This window comes from Tenrec ecaudatus, chromosome 2 (genome assembly GCF_050624435.1).
Source record: "Tenrec ecaudatus isolate mTenEca1 chromosome 2, mTenEca1.hap1, whole genome shotgun sequence".
Classification (NCBI taxonomy): Eukaryota; Metazoa; Chordata; class Mammalia; order Afrosoricida; family Tenrecidae; genus Tenrec; species Tenrec ecaudatus.
The window spans coordinates 196,943,831-196,959,105 of NC_134531.1; the positions used below are offsets into that span (position 1 = coordinate 196,943,831).

Consider the following 15,275-nt stretch of genomic DNA (forward strand, 5'->3'; position numbering starts at 1 on the left):
TTGAAAAAGAATCAAACCCAACAACATATTGAAGAATAACTGAAACTAATTGTAGTGTCCTGAACCTGGGAACATGGGAGTATATTCCAAAATTAATCACCAGTAGAGATTTTCCCATAAGGAGAATGGGTAAGTCAACAAGCAGTCAACTTTCTAAGATGGGAGGGAGGAATGGGCAAGTCACTTAGCAGCTACAAAAATGGAGTTTCTTTGGCTAGTCTGCCTCAACCATCCCTGGTGCTTTGATTTTCTGCACTCCCTTCCACCACCACCACCCCCACTCTCACCAATTGCCTTTGATGTTCACAGATTCACCAACAGTTTCTTCACAACATAAGTTATTATTATGCTTTTTTTAGGTGCCGTTCAGTTGGCTTCAACCTATAGCAAAGCCACGCATGACTGAACTAAACAATGTACAGTCCTGAGCCATGCTCACAATTGTTCCTATGCCTGAGTCCATTGATGCTGCAGCTACTGTGTCAGTCCATCTCCTTGAGAGACTTCCTCTCTTTCATTGCCCCTCCACTTTACCAAGCATGATGTCCTTCTCCAGGGACAAGTCTCTTCTGATAACATGTCCACAGTACATGAGATGAAATCTTGCCATTCTTGCCTCTGAGGGGCACTCTGGCCTTACTTCTTCTAATAGAGATCAGGTTGTCTTTTTAGCAGTCCATGGTGCATTCAATATTCTTCTCCAGCGCCACAATCCAAATGAATCTATTCTTTTACAGCCTTCCTCATTCAACGTCCACTTTGAACATGCATATGATGCAATGGAGAATACCATGGTTTGGGTGAAGCATACCTTCGTTCTCAAAGTAACATCCTTGCTTTTCAACACTCTAAAAAGGTCTTATGCTGCAGATTTACCCAATGCATTACATCTTTTGATCTCTTGACTGCTGCTTCCATGAGAATTGAGTGTGGATCCAAGAATGACAAATTCCTTCACAATTTCAACATTTTCTCCATTTATCATGACATTACCTATTGGTTCAGTTGTGAAAAGTTTGATCTTTTCTACATTGACTTGTAATCCGTAGTATAGGCTATACTCTTTGATCTTCAACAAGTGCTTCAATCCCTCTTACTTTAACCAATCATTCTGATTAGTTGAGCAATTTATTAAAATGACTTTTCTCCAGAGCTTTGTATCTCCTGATAACACATCCAAAGAATGTGAGATCAAGTCTTGTGATCCCTGCTTCTGAGGAACATTCCAGCTGTACTTCTTCCAAGAACAATTCTTTTCCCTGAAGTCCATGGGATTTTGAATATTCTTCACCAATTTAGATTCAAGTGCATCATATTTTCTTTGAATTTCATCTTAGTGCTCAAGAAAATATATTTTTTATTTTTCAGCACTTTAAGGGTCTTGTATAGCAGATGTCCCCAAAGATGTACACCATTTGATGTTTTGACAACTGCATTCATAACCAACGTGGAGCCAAGCAAAATGAAATCCTTGACGACATCAATCTTTTCTCTGTTTATCATTGTGCGTTACATTGGATAAGTTGTGAGGATTTTCATTTTATATACACTGAATAGTAATCCATACTGAAGACTGCATAGAGCTGTTTTCTTTTTATCACTTAATTATTGGATTAAACTACTGTAAAGAATACATGACTGGGGATCAGAGTTACCTCATTGGTGGTCCTAGATATTTATAGGAGGTCCTAGAAACATGTATAGTCTATGGCATTGTGTTAGTCTGGGTAGACCAGAGAAACAAATTCATGGACACACATATATGTATATGGAAGAGGTTTATATACAAGAGCAATTGTGCATTAAGAAAACATCCCAACCCAGTCCAGATCAAGTCCATAGTGATATTAGCCCACGTGTCTGACAGCAATCTATAAAGTCCTCTTCAAACTCATGAAACACATGCAGTGACACCAAATGAAGAAGAACACAGGCCAGTGGGTAGAAAGTCTTTGGATCAGTGACATTGGAAACATCACAGCACTGGCAGGGGTCTCTGCATAGCTTCTCCAGTACCCAGGGCTGTATCAGGGTGGGTTCATGTGTCTTGTCAGCAGGGAGTGAGCAGAGAGTCTCTCACCTCCAAAGAGGAAATACTGAATTCCCAGAATCCTTGGGGGAAACTACCCTGGTCATCAATTCTGTCACAGTCAAAATACATGTAATATCAACCCTTAGATAAGAAAAAGAAGTCTTGGTGACACCGTACTTAAACACTAAGCTGCTAACAGAAAGGGTAGTCTTTCAGACCACCAGAAGCTCTATGGGGAAAATGAGAGCTGATATTCTACTGAGGTAAAGATTGCATCCTAGGAAACCCATGGGCAGTTTACTCTGTCCGATAGAGTTGCTATTAGCTGACATCTACTTGACTGCATGTGACACTAGTAACATTTCCACAAAGACATTTAGAACATTCTTATGAAATATGTATTTGTTTAAAGTTAAAAATGAGAATATTTAAATAAGTGGTGTGATTATAACACTACTCTTTGTAACACTTGAAAAGGACAATGAGAACATGGGATCCAGTGAACCTCCTTTTGAAGCTCACCAAGAACATGCAAAAGTAAAATAATAGAGTTGAAATATAAAGAGTAAGAAAAATTGTCCTAAGTATTAACTGGTAGACAAAAGAAATTATAAATCAATATGATAAATTTCCTACTGTTTTCATCATGACAGTATTATATTCTTTGATTGAACATCCATTGCCATTTTTTATGGTCTCTCCTAGATTAATGAGTTATAGAGTAAGTGTTCTCATTATACAAAATAATCACTTAGCAATGAACAAGAAAATTCACAATGAAGATGATTATCTTCCCCTTAACTAAAGGGTGCAGCCTTGTAGAGGGTGTTTGGCTGAACCCTCTTTGCAAAGTACACGTTTACTCAAATCTTCACAGAGGTTATTAAAAGGATTTTGTGAGTGTCAGAGTAGCTATCTGTATTGTATTTGTCCTGTTACTCTGATAACTCCCATTGATACAGTGTTTGATACCAGTAGTCATCTAAAGGAGCTTAATATTAATAATACATTTTCTGAATTGGTTTTTAGGGATCTGAAATATCAAATTTCATTACATTAAAAGCCTTATGACTCTATCACCAGTAGTGAAGAGGACACCGATGTCACGGAGTGATGTGACAAATACTTATAAAAATTCTAAAAATTGAATCCAGCGCAGCGGATCCGAGCGGAGACACGCGGACTCATCCCGAGGGCATCGCCGGGACCATGGAGAGCCAATTCACATATGAAGATTACCAGAAGACAGCTGAATGGCTTCTGTCCCACACCAAGCACCGACCTCAAGTGGCAGTGATCTGTGGTTCTGGGCTAGGAGGTCTGGCTGAGAAAGTAACTCAGGCAAGGTCTTTGACTACAGTGAGATTCCCAACTTCCCCCTAAGTACAGTTCCAGGACATGCTGGTCGGCTGGTGTTTGGCTTCCTGAATGGCAGAGCCTATGTGGTGATGCAGGGCAGATTCCACTTGTACGAAGGCTACCCCCTCTGGAAGGTCACATTCCCAGTGAGGGTTTTCCGGCTTCTGGGTGTGGACACCGTAGGGGTCACCAATGCAGCCGGAGGACTCAACCCCAAATTTCAAGTTGGGGATATCATGCTGATCCGTGACCATATCAACATACCTGGTTTCTCTGGTCAGAATCCTCTGATAGGCCCCAATGAGGAGAGGTTTGGAGTTCGTTTCCCTCCCATGTCTGATGCCTATGACCGGGATCTGAGAAAGATTGCTCACAAAACCTGGAAACAAATGGGGGAACAACGAGAACTACAGGAAGGCACCTACGTGATTTTGGCGGACCCTAACTTTGAGACTGTGGCAGAGTCTCGTCTACTGCAGAAGCTGGGGGCAGATGCTGTTGGCATGAGCACGGTCCCCAAAGTTATAGTAGCACGGCACTGTGGACTTCGAGTCTTTGGCTTCTCCCTCATCACCAACACGGTGGTCCTGAATTATGAGAGCCTGGAAAAGACCAATCACGAGGAAGTCCTAGCAGCGGGCAAACAAGCTGCGCAGAAATTGGAACAGGTCGTCTCCCTTCTTATGTCCTGCATCCCTCCCCCTCACAGTGCCAGTTGACCAGCCACTGCCTTGTGGAATCCAACTAGCTGCTACCCACTTTGGCCCTCTTGCGGGGTCACCTTCCTTGTCCTTAAGGTCATCGCAGAGAGGAGAGGATCGTTTCCACTTCTCCCACAAGACCCTTCTGGTGCCAGATACTCTTTAGCTCAGCTGTTTTTCTGAATCCATTTCCATCCCCGATCTTTCCCACACTGGAGCCCACCCCTAACCCATCTGTGCGTGTGCCAGGGTCTGACTTGGGCCTCTGAACTTGGCACAGTAACTAGCGCTCACTTTTTGGAGTAATGCTCTCACATCCCTAGGGGCTGGGTTCTGTCATTCCCAAAGCACGGGAGACCACACAAGAACCAGCCCAGTACCTCTTATGACTTTTAATATATTGTGCTTGAATAATAAAAAGAAGGAAAAAAATAATTTAAAAAATTCTAAAAATCAGTAAAACTAAACTCACTGCCGTTATGACATTTTTGAGTCATGGTGACCCTGTAGGGCAGAGTAGAACCATTTTCCACAGTTCTTGAGGCTGTAAGTCTTTCTTGGAGAAGAAAACCTCATCTTTCTTATACAGGGTGGCTAATGACTTGTGATAGTGAGGTTTATATTGCCCGCTAGGCCAATAGGAATATATGGGCAGTGGTTAATCAGGTTGCAGCTTGACTGGAGGGCAACTGAGATAAAGACGGCTGGCATCCTATCTTACTCTTTCTCCTTGGTGATCAAACTAATGTGCTGCTGCTTCTGCTAGTGTGCTCTCTGTGCTATTGAGATAGTGAGCTATCTGTGGGCCAAGCCGCATGGATCATGTCACTAGAGCTCGAGGCTCCTTCAAGACCTACTTCACAAGTGAGTTACATGGGAAGATGACCCAAATGAAAATGGTCCCCACTACTGGTGCATTACCTTGTCTTTTTAAAAAAAAAATCATTCTATTGGGGTCTCATATAATTCTTATCACAATCCATACATACATCCATTGTGTCAAGCACATATGTACATTTGTTGCCATCATCATTCTCAAAACATTTGCCTTTTACTTGAGCCCTTAATATCGGCTGCTCACTTTCCCCTTCTCTCTTCACTCCCTCCTCCCTCATGAACTCTTCATTATTCATAAATCATTATTATTTTGTTTTATGTTACACTGTCCAATGTCTCCCCCCACCCTCTTCTCTGCTGACCCTTCCCCAGGGAGGAGGCTATATGTAGATCCTTGTAATCAGTTCCCCCTTTCTACCCCACATTCCCTCCACCCTCCAGGCATCGCCACTCTCACCACTGGTCCCGAAGGAGTCATCTGTCCTGAATTCCCTGTGTTTCCAGTTGCTATCTGTACCAGTGTACATCCTCTGGTCTATTCATATTTGTAACGTAGAATTAGGATCATGATAGTGGGGGGGGGCAGGAAACATTTAAGAACTAGAGGAAAGTTATATGTTTCATCGTTGCTACCCAGCACCCTGACTGGCTCATCTTCTCCCAACAACCCTTTAGTAAGGGGGTGTTTGGTTGGCTACAAGATGGGCTTTGAGTCTCCACTCCACACTCACCCACATTTACCATGATATGATTTTTTGTTCCTTGATGCTTGATACCTGATCTCTTCGACAGCTCGTGGTCACACAGGCTAGTGTCTTTCTTCCATGTGGGCTTTGTTGCTTCTAAACTAGATGGCCACATGTTTATCTTTGAGTCGTTAAGACCCCAGATGCTATGTCTTTTGATAGCTGGGCACCATCAGCATTCTTCACCACATTTGCTTATGCACACATTTGTCTTCATTGATCATATCAGGTAGGTGGGCACCCACTGATATGATTTTTAGTTCTTTGATGTCTGATAACTGGTCCCTTCTACACCTCATGGTCAGACAGGCTGGTGTGCTTCTTCCATGTGGGCTTTGATGCTTCTCAGCTAGATGACTGCTTGTTTATCTTCAAGCCTTTAAGACCCCAGCTGCTATATCTTTTGATAGCCTGGCAGCGACAGCTTTCTTTACCACATTTGCTTATGCACACATTTTTCTTCAGCAATCATGTCAGGAAGGTGTGCATCCTGGAATACCTATTTAATAGAACAAAGTGTTCTTGCATTGAGTAAGTGTTTGAGTGGAGGCCCAATGTCCATCTGCTGCCTTAATACTAAACCTATAAATATATGCACATAGATCTGTTTTCCCACACTTATATAAATATTTTTGCATATATTCATTTCAGTCTTTAGACCTCTATAAATATCCTTTGTCACCTAGTTCTTTCCTCTATTTCCTTTTATGTTCCTCTTTTCCCACTATCATGCTCAGCCTTCATTTGGGTTTCAGTAATTTCTCTCGGTTACCTTGCCCTTGCTGAATCCCTACCAGGATTCTCACACAATCTTTGCCACTGATTTTGGATCACTTGTTGCTCCCCTGTCCCTGGGTTAGTTATTACCACCTCTTTATACCCTCTTCCCCCTGACCCATGTTCTCCCAGAACCATTGGTCCCGTTGTTTTCTCCTCCAGATTATTCATCCAGTCTTTCTTATCTAGATAGATCTGTAGAGATAATAATATGCACCCAAAATCAAGCCATAGCAAGAGAGGTGATGAGTGAGAACACAGTGATGACAACAAAAAAGGAAACCAACTACCCATAGAGGAATAAAATAATTGAAAGAAAAAAATTTTTAAAAGAAAGAAAAACCTGTAAATAGATCAAGGTCAGATTTTTGATCTCTAGGCATGTCCCTCAGTCAAGTCCAATGGGGTACCATGCTCTGTCCCCAGAGTTTGTCCCTTGTACTCCCTTGGGGGCTCCATGCTCTGCTCCCACAGTTTCTCTGCCACACACTTTTAGTGGTTTGTCTCGGTGTCACAGGGTTAGTCTGGGCCAGTCCCAACACCGAGTCTCCAGTGTTGTCCCCCTTAGGGCCCTGGGTCATCAAGGGAAGGTATGTCTCATAGTGGGAGCAGCCATATTGTCCATTCTGTCCAGTGGCTGTTCAGAGTGGGGGTATCATCCTCCAGGCCTGATGGGCCAGGATGTACTCCACTCTCTCTTCCTCCCCCTTCTTTGCTCCCATTTGCTCTGATCAGACATGCCCCTCTCCCCTAGCTGCAGCTTCAGTGCCATTATCTTAAGTAAATTCTTCTGGGGTGAGAGGCAGTTGTCCACTTAGCTGGTATAGGAGCATTACCTTGTCTTAAACAACTTGCACCTTGGATATTATTGTGGCACCTTATATATTGTGGCATTGTTTTATGGAATCAAGAGGCAGAGTCTATTGGAACTATACTTTTTGTGACATTTTGAGGGACATTTGGGAAGGAAATTTTCCAATAGTCAGAACTTAGAGAGGTACACTTTTTGTTAATTCATCCTGGAAGGAAACACACCATTGTCTACTAGTTTGTGGTCTAGTAATTGTCAGTAATTTCACTGGATGGTCAGTGACCTAGAAAGAATGTGATTGAGAAATTGATGACAATGAGTTCTTAGAAAGAGATATTGTCACTGTCGTTAGGTGCCATTGAGTCAGTCCTGACCCATAGTGACCCCATGCACAGCAGAACAAAATACTGCCAGATCCTGTACCATCTACACAATTTTCTTACGTTCTGGAAGGGATGGGCAGACAGAGTTCTCTGGAGGAGTAAAAGAATTCAAGATATTTGTTGTCTTAAATGAATGCTCACCAAAGAGGGATGTCAGCAGAGGAGGATTTTAACCATTAAGTGGATTGGATGATACATTTTGTAGAAACAAGTCAGATTTCCCTCAGACAATCCTGTCGTTGCTCATGAACAAAATGGAAACAAAGGCAGGAATGAAGTCTACGCGTGGGCTCAGTAACATTCACTTGTACTCCACAAAGCTGATCAGGATATAGCCGAGGCTGAGGGTCTAATCTGAAAGCTACAGAGACCAACACTAAGACTTTTTCCTGGGGCGATTAGTCAGTCATCTGTTTGCGGATGAATTGCATTAAACTATAATACAAAGGGCAAAGTTTTATTTTTACTTGAATCAATATAGATCTGTATTTCTGGATACAGATTTGCCTTCCCTGAATCCCGTGCTTTTGCCAATCAATCACTGAGCTGCCAGCGATTCAGGATTCAGAAGAGAACTTGGAACAAAGGATATTATTACTGATGTTAAATGAATCTTGGCTCAAGAAAAGAATGCCTAACCTTCACAATCATGCCATATTTGCCTCCATGGGTTGTTTTACTTGTTAGATACTGTTCAGTCAGTTCCCAACTCTTAATGACCCTATGCACAACAGAATAAAACACTTCTGGGTCCTGTGCCATCCTCAAAATTCTCATGTTTGAATCCCTGGATAGGTCAATCCATCTTGTAAAGGGTCTCCTCTTTATTGTGGCTCTTCTACTTTACCAAAATGATGTAATTTTCTGAGGACTGGTCTCTCTTGATAACATGTCCAAAGTATGTGAGACAAAATCTAGCCATCCTTGCTTCTAAACAGTATTCTGGTTGTACTTCTTCCAAGAGAGCTTTGTTTGTTTGTTCTTTTGGTTGTGTTGTATTGATGATGCTAAGGCATTTGTGTTTAGACCATAACATATTATGGATAGCAAAATATTTACTTCGATCAAGAGGCAGATTTGCGAACAGAACAAGGGAATACTGCATGGCTTAAGGTCAGGAAGTACATCAAAATTGTATTCTCTCAACATAGTTATTAAATCTGTGTACTGAGCAAATACAGAAAGCAGCTAGATTATATGAAAAAGAATGTGAATGCTCTTCCTGTAGCAACCTGAGGTGATCTGCCAAAATAGTTTGCTACTCACTTGCCCCAGAAAACCCCACAAAGTCATGCAAATCAAGAGGGTTGAATCTCCAGGTCCACTTTCAGAACCCCATGAAACTTCCCAGACCATAGGGGTATGCACATCTGGAAATCCACCAAATATCTGAGAGATGTCACTTTGTAGAAGCAGTGTAGGGCCTTCCAATGTTACAGTGGTGGTGTTGGTAGGTGTGCTCAGGCCAAAGAGTGGGGTTGGACGCAGGATTGGTGACCCAAAGTGAGTGCTGAGTTTTTACTTCACATGCTTAAATGTGCAGAGAGTAATGCTAAACCGAAGGGTTCAGCTATTGATTCTCTGGCCATTGAGCACATCCAGGTGAACAAAGTCAAGACTTAGACAGAGCTCATGGTCGGATCAATCTGTACATGAGCTCCCCCTGCCACACTGCAATGATCCTGACTGAAAAGAAACACATTGTTCTTAAACCAGAAGAGGAGGTTACACAGAAGAAACTGAAGAAGCAAAAACTATGGCTCAGGAGTAAATTAACCTTAATATAAAAGTTCAAAAAAAAAAGAATGTGGTATCCAGATTGGAATATGTCTTATTAACAACCTTTGATATGTAAATGACCTTACTTGCTGAAAGTGAGGATTTGAAGCTCTTGCTGATGAATACCAAGGATGACAGCCTTCGCTATGGATTACAACTCAATGTGCAGAAAATCAAAAGTAGTCACAAATGGACAAATAAGCACATCATTATAAACAGAGCAAAGACTGAAGTCAAGGATTTCATTTTGCTCGGACTCACAATCAATGCTATGAAAGCAGCAGTCAGGAGAGCAAAGGACACAATTGCATTGGGCAAATCTGCTGCACACGCCCTCCTTAAACTGTTGAAAAGCAAGGATGTCCCTTTGCAGACTGAGGTTCACATGATCCCATCCATGGTATTTTCAGTGGTCTCTTATGTATATGAAAGTTGAATAAGAAAGACCAAAGAAGAATGGGTGGATTTGAATGTTGGTGTTGGCAAAGCAGATCGAAAGTACCATGGACTGACAAAAGAACAAACAAACCTCTCTTGGAAGAAGTGCATCCAGAATGCTTCTTAGAAGTAAAGATGGTGAGTCTTCATCTCACTTACTTTCGACTTGTTAACAGTAGAGACCAGTCCCTGGAAAATGACCTTAATCGTGCTTGGTTGGTCAAGTGAGAAGCAGTGAAAAAGAGGAAGACTTTGGACAAGATGGATTGACCCAATGGCTGCAACAGCAGGCTGACAGATAAGAAAAGTGAAGGTGCCACAAGACCAGGAAAACTGTGTTTTGCTGTATGTGGGATCATTATCAGTCGGAACCACTTCTGTGGCATGTAACAGCCACCCTTAGCACAGCATTCACAAATGTCTTATTTATAGTCTGGGGAATCCTGTCCTTACCTCCTTCTCTGTTCTCTTGAATCCCAAGCCAGAGAGGTTCAGAAGACGTTCTTTCCCCGTTACAGCTTTAACTGAGGGCTTTTAGGAGTATCTTTTTGACACACAGGGTATGTGACCGCTGTAATGCCTTTCTGTTGACTGCTGAATAACCTGCCTCCTCCCCTCTCCCATCTCAGAACGTCTCACCAGTGACTGATTTTAGAATGTTCTCTTATGTTCCCAAGATCAAGACATTGTGCTTACTCTTGTTATCCTTCACTATTGTTCCTCTTGATATTGTATCCAGGATGTTAAAATTAATCTTATTATGGTTTTGTAACAGATGTAGCCTGCTTTGATCTAAAGAATTTAAGCATTAATTTTGCTTTTGGCTTTGTCACACCTGCTTGCTCTATAAAAGTCCCTGATAAATGGATATTTGCCTATGTACGCTGACTATTGTCTTCCCACAAGACTGCAACCTGAAGAATCGCTGTTAGGTTCTTGCAGCCCATTTAACCTAATAAAGACTCTTCTAAATTTTAAGACATTCTAGTTGCTGTCCTTTATCTTAGGATAGAGACGTCAAAACAGCATATCACAAGGCTTTTTAGTAATACAGGGCTCAAATATGGAGATATTTTCAAAGTGCATGAATGCATTATTCTTGAGAGTTTTGTCCTCAGAATCATGTGCAGAAGGCACCTACATGATTGGAGTCAGGGTCGGGGTGGATAAGGACAGAAACTAGAGGTCAACATAGGAAGCCTGGAATCCAAGACCATGCCACCGATTCTGTGTGAATTGACAAGATGCAGTCGAGATAGCGAACTGCTCCAATGTGAAAGGAATCTTGGTGTTTCTCACTGATAATCACAACTGCTTGGTGCCCATTTGCCTTACCAAATTTAACCTCAGGCAACCACTAAGATGGCCTCCCATTTCTAAAATTCTATCATTTAAACTATGTTACATGACTAGAATTATGTTTCATGTAAACTTTTGGTATTGGCATTTTCCCCCACTCAACATAACTCCTGAATTTTTATCCAGATTGGTGAATGTATTTATAATTTGTTTCTTTTTGTAAAGTAGGATTTGTGTATGTACCACTTTAACTATATGTTGAAAAGCATAGGGATTTATGTCTGTTTATGGCTATTAGAAATAATGCTACTATGAATATTTGCATACATATTTCTGTCTTATCTCTGGTAGTAGAAAAAGACAAGATAGAAACACATCACTCAGATGAGGGAGAACATCAGCATCTAGGCACATAAGGAGTCATGGTTACACTGCTAACAGAAAACAGAGAAACTTTTCACAAAATCATAATTGACAGGAGATCACAAGGACCAGAGATATGACTGTGACTGTGAAATAACAAAAATGCCAATGAGAAAAAGTACTGGGGATTGGGTCTGGGTCCCTCTGATTACCACGTGTTGTATATGCTGTGCTTCATGACTGTTGGCTGGATACCGTGATGTCCTTCAGGGGTTTTCCCAGACCTCTCCCTGAGCTGCCTGGGAGAATTATAATCTATGTTCAAACACATAATGTCTGCGAGCAAAACTTCCACTACATTGCTGGTTAATGATGCGAACTCAAGGGAAGGTACATTTATGTCCATACTGAAAAATGGCATTAAAGCTCTTTGTGGGCTGTCTAGCTAGGGGAATGGTAGAAATACCCTTTAAACACATTCTTCCTGAGAGAAAAGCTGTTTACTTTGTTGGTCAATAGTCAAAAAGAACGCAATGGAGGGTGAATCTATGAGGAGACTCAGAAATATATTTAGGGAGGAATATGGGAATATGAACTCCAGAAGACAAGCAAGGGATGATCTCCTTAGTAACTACCAGAGAGGTTCCACCAAGAGGAAAATCCTGCCCTCCCAGAAAGCCAGGAAAATAATGTAAAGGGTAACCAGTTGAAATTTTCTTGAAGTTGGAGATCAGCAATGCACGCGGAATGACTGACTCTGCTTCACCACTGCTCATAGACGAGTGGCAGACACTCCTCCTGTGTGCTCAGCCACACACCCCTCCCGCCACCCCACCCTGCAAACGGAACTCTCCTGATTTCTATACAATCAAAGCTCTTACCTTACTAACTAACCTCTGGGTACCCTGTGTGAACCAGATGCATTTTTAATGTCTCTCCTTTCTGGTTTCTTCTCCTGCACCCCTCCCCCATGTACCGCTCAATCCCCACTCAGCAGATAAGTACTCACAATAACCCTACTGGGGAATCTCCACATACACCGTGATTTTACTTTTTACTCTATTTTATTTTCTTTGGCTTTTGTATTTCTTTCAAATACTTTTATTAGGGGCTCTTACATCTCTTATCACAATCCATACATTCATCCAATGTGTCAAGCACATTTGCACATATGCCGCCATCATAGTTTTCAAAGCATTCTCTTCCCACTTGAGCCCTTGATGTCAGCTCCCCATTTATTCCTGCTCCCTCCCCTTCCCTCCCTTCCTCAGGAACCCTTGATAAATTATAGATTATTTTTTCCATATCCTACTTCATCTTCCATCACCCCTCACCCTCTTTTCCATTATTCATTCCCCTGGGAGGGGGTTCTAAATGGATCATTATGATTGATTTCCCCTTTACACCCCCACCCTCTCCTAATCCTCTTGATATCTCTGCTCTCCTTGTTGGACCTGAGGGGTTTATCTATCCTGGGTGCCCTGTGCATTGGGTTCTTATCTGTGGCAATGTGAATGTTCTGGTCTAATTTAATTTGTAAGGTAGAATTGAGGTCATGATAGTGGGGGAAAGGAAAAACCAAAGATCTAGAGGAAAATTGTGTGTTTCATGGGTGCTATACTACACCCTGACTGGCTCACCTTTTCCTGTGACCCCTCTGTAAGGGGATGCCCAATTGTCTACCGATGGGCATTGGGTCTCCACTCCATGTCTCCCCCACCCCCCCGATTCACCTTTGTATTTTTATCTATGATGGTGACACTTCTAACAAGATTCTATTTAGAAATGTGTTTATTTTTATGGTCCATCAAATTGATGGGCAAGTATACACGTGTTAATTTTTCAACAGTTAGGGATTGTGCATATTTTATTCAGTTTGATGGCAAGAAATACATATTTGAAATTGGCTTTCCAAATCTCTCCCTAAACAATAAGATATTTATATTAGTCATTAAGTAATTGAGGATATGTATGGGAAAAGGGAATCTGAGTCTTAAAAAAGTCTTCACTAGTTGGATCCCATCCACTGTAACATGGTAGCTATGCAACAGGATCATGATTTTATAGACCGCACTCATCAAGACACACTTACCCTGGATATCGGCCCCGGCAGTCCCTCGTGTTAACTCTGGCCACACGGGCATCAGCATCATTCAGTTCACCATCATCACTCACCTCATCTCCCTGCCACCATTTGTGCATCCCTGCAATTCATCAACACCAATGTGACATTTCCAGAATGAAAATCAAATGAATTCACTACTATCTGTAAAAGCTTAGGTCACAGAAGCACAAGAAGTGATGCAGGGAAGGATTCCTACTGGTCCCTTCTCTAGTCTTTGTTCCTGTTGCATCTTTTCTGATATCATGTCCCTAAACCTACCCACCACCAGTTTCCAAAATGTCTCATACTCATTTGGGGGTTTCAAAATTCAGTTACAGGATCTACTCTCAGTCAACTTTGCTTTGAGCAAAGCTACATGTCATAGGCTGACCTGATGTGTTGCTCTGAGCTGTACTCTTTGTGAACAAAGGGGTTTATACACTGCATTGCACCTATCTGCTTATACAACTATACCTGCTGTAACTGAGGACAGCAGCCATGTATAGCTTAGATTTTTATCTCACTTAACTATGATTTTGGGTTATAGTATAGCATAAAGATGTTAACTGAATAAATGAAGGATTAAATAATTGATGTCTCACCTCTTCTGCTTTGTCTATCAAATTACAAGTTTCAAAACTCAATTCAGATCTTATTCCAATCAAGGAACCTTTTAGAAATAATCCTTTCACTCTGGGTTAATATGTATGCAATAAGATTATTGAAGCTCTTTAGTCTAAGTTTATCATGCAGTACTAAAATTTTCAATTAATAAATACCCACAATGTATCTTAAGAGTGGCTAAATGAAACCCTTGATTAATGTATGCAGATATATTTATTAGTGAATATATTCAGTAACAAGTATCTGTGCATAAGTCATCATGCTTCTACCAGAGTTGAATTTTTAAAAAAGGGATGTGTGGCAGGCAAAGGCTGACATTTTAACTATTTTAAGGTGCCCTGGTGATGCAGTGGTTCAAGTTCCAGCCTGTTCACCTAAAGGTCAGCAGTTCAAACCCTTCATCTGTTCTGTGGAAAAAAGATGTAGACACTTGCTTCGCTAGATGTTCGACATTAGAAACATTAGGGAGAAATTCCACTCCTCCTCTAGGGTCACTATGAGTCAGAATCCTCTCAAAGACAGTGGGCTGTGTTTGGACAGTGTAGTGATTAAGCACTCAGTGATTAAGGAAAAAGTCAGCATTTCAAACCTACCACTGTGGAAGAATTTTGTGCACAGTTGCTTTTAAAACAATGTATAGCCTTGGTAACCCTATGGAATTGTTTTATTCTGTCCTATAAGGCTGCTTTGACTATGAATTAATCTGATTTTTACAGGTTTATTTTGTTTAAGAAATTGATTTCAAACACATGGGAAATCAGCATGAAGAAGAAACAATCATATAGCCCTTACCTAGGCTTATCTATTATTATTGTTTTATTTTGCTTCATTATTGCACTGCTTCTTATTTGGGAGTCCATTTGACTTTTACTTCTAAGTAGTTTTATTATACATTTCCTAAGAATGTGGCTAGTCTCTTACACAATAATACTTGAAAAAAAAAAGAGGAGGCAGGAATGAAACTGAGATGAGGCTGTGAATGAGTCTGAGGAATAACATGCACAGACATTTACTACCCAAAT

General features: G+C 41.3%; 1 pseudogene; it reads left to right on the forward strand.

The window, feature by feature from the left end:
- The first annotated feature begins 3,185 nt into the window (after nucleotides 1-3,185).
- LOC142441179 (purine nucleoside phosphorylase pseudogene) lies at nucleotides 3,186-4,110 on the forward strand (annotated as a pseudogene).
- Nucleotides 4,111-15,275: the final 11,165 nt, after the last annotated feature.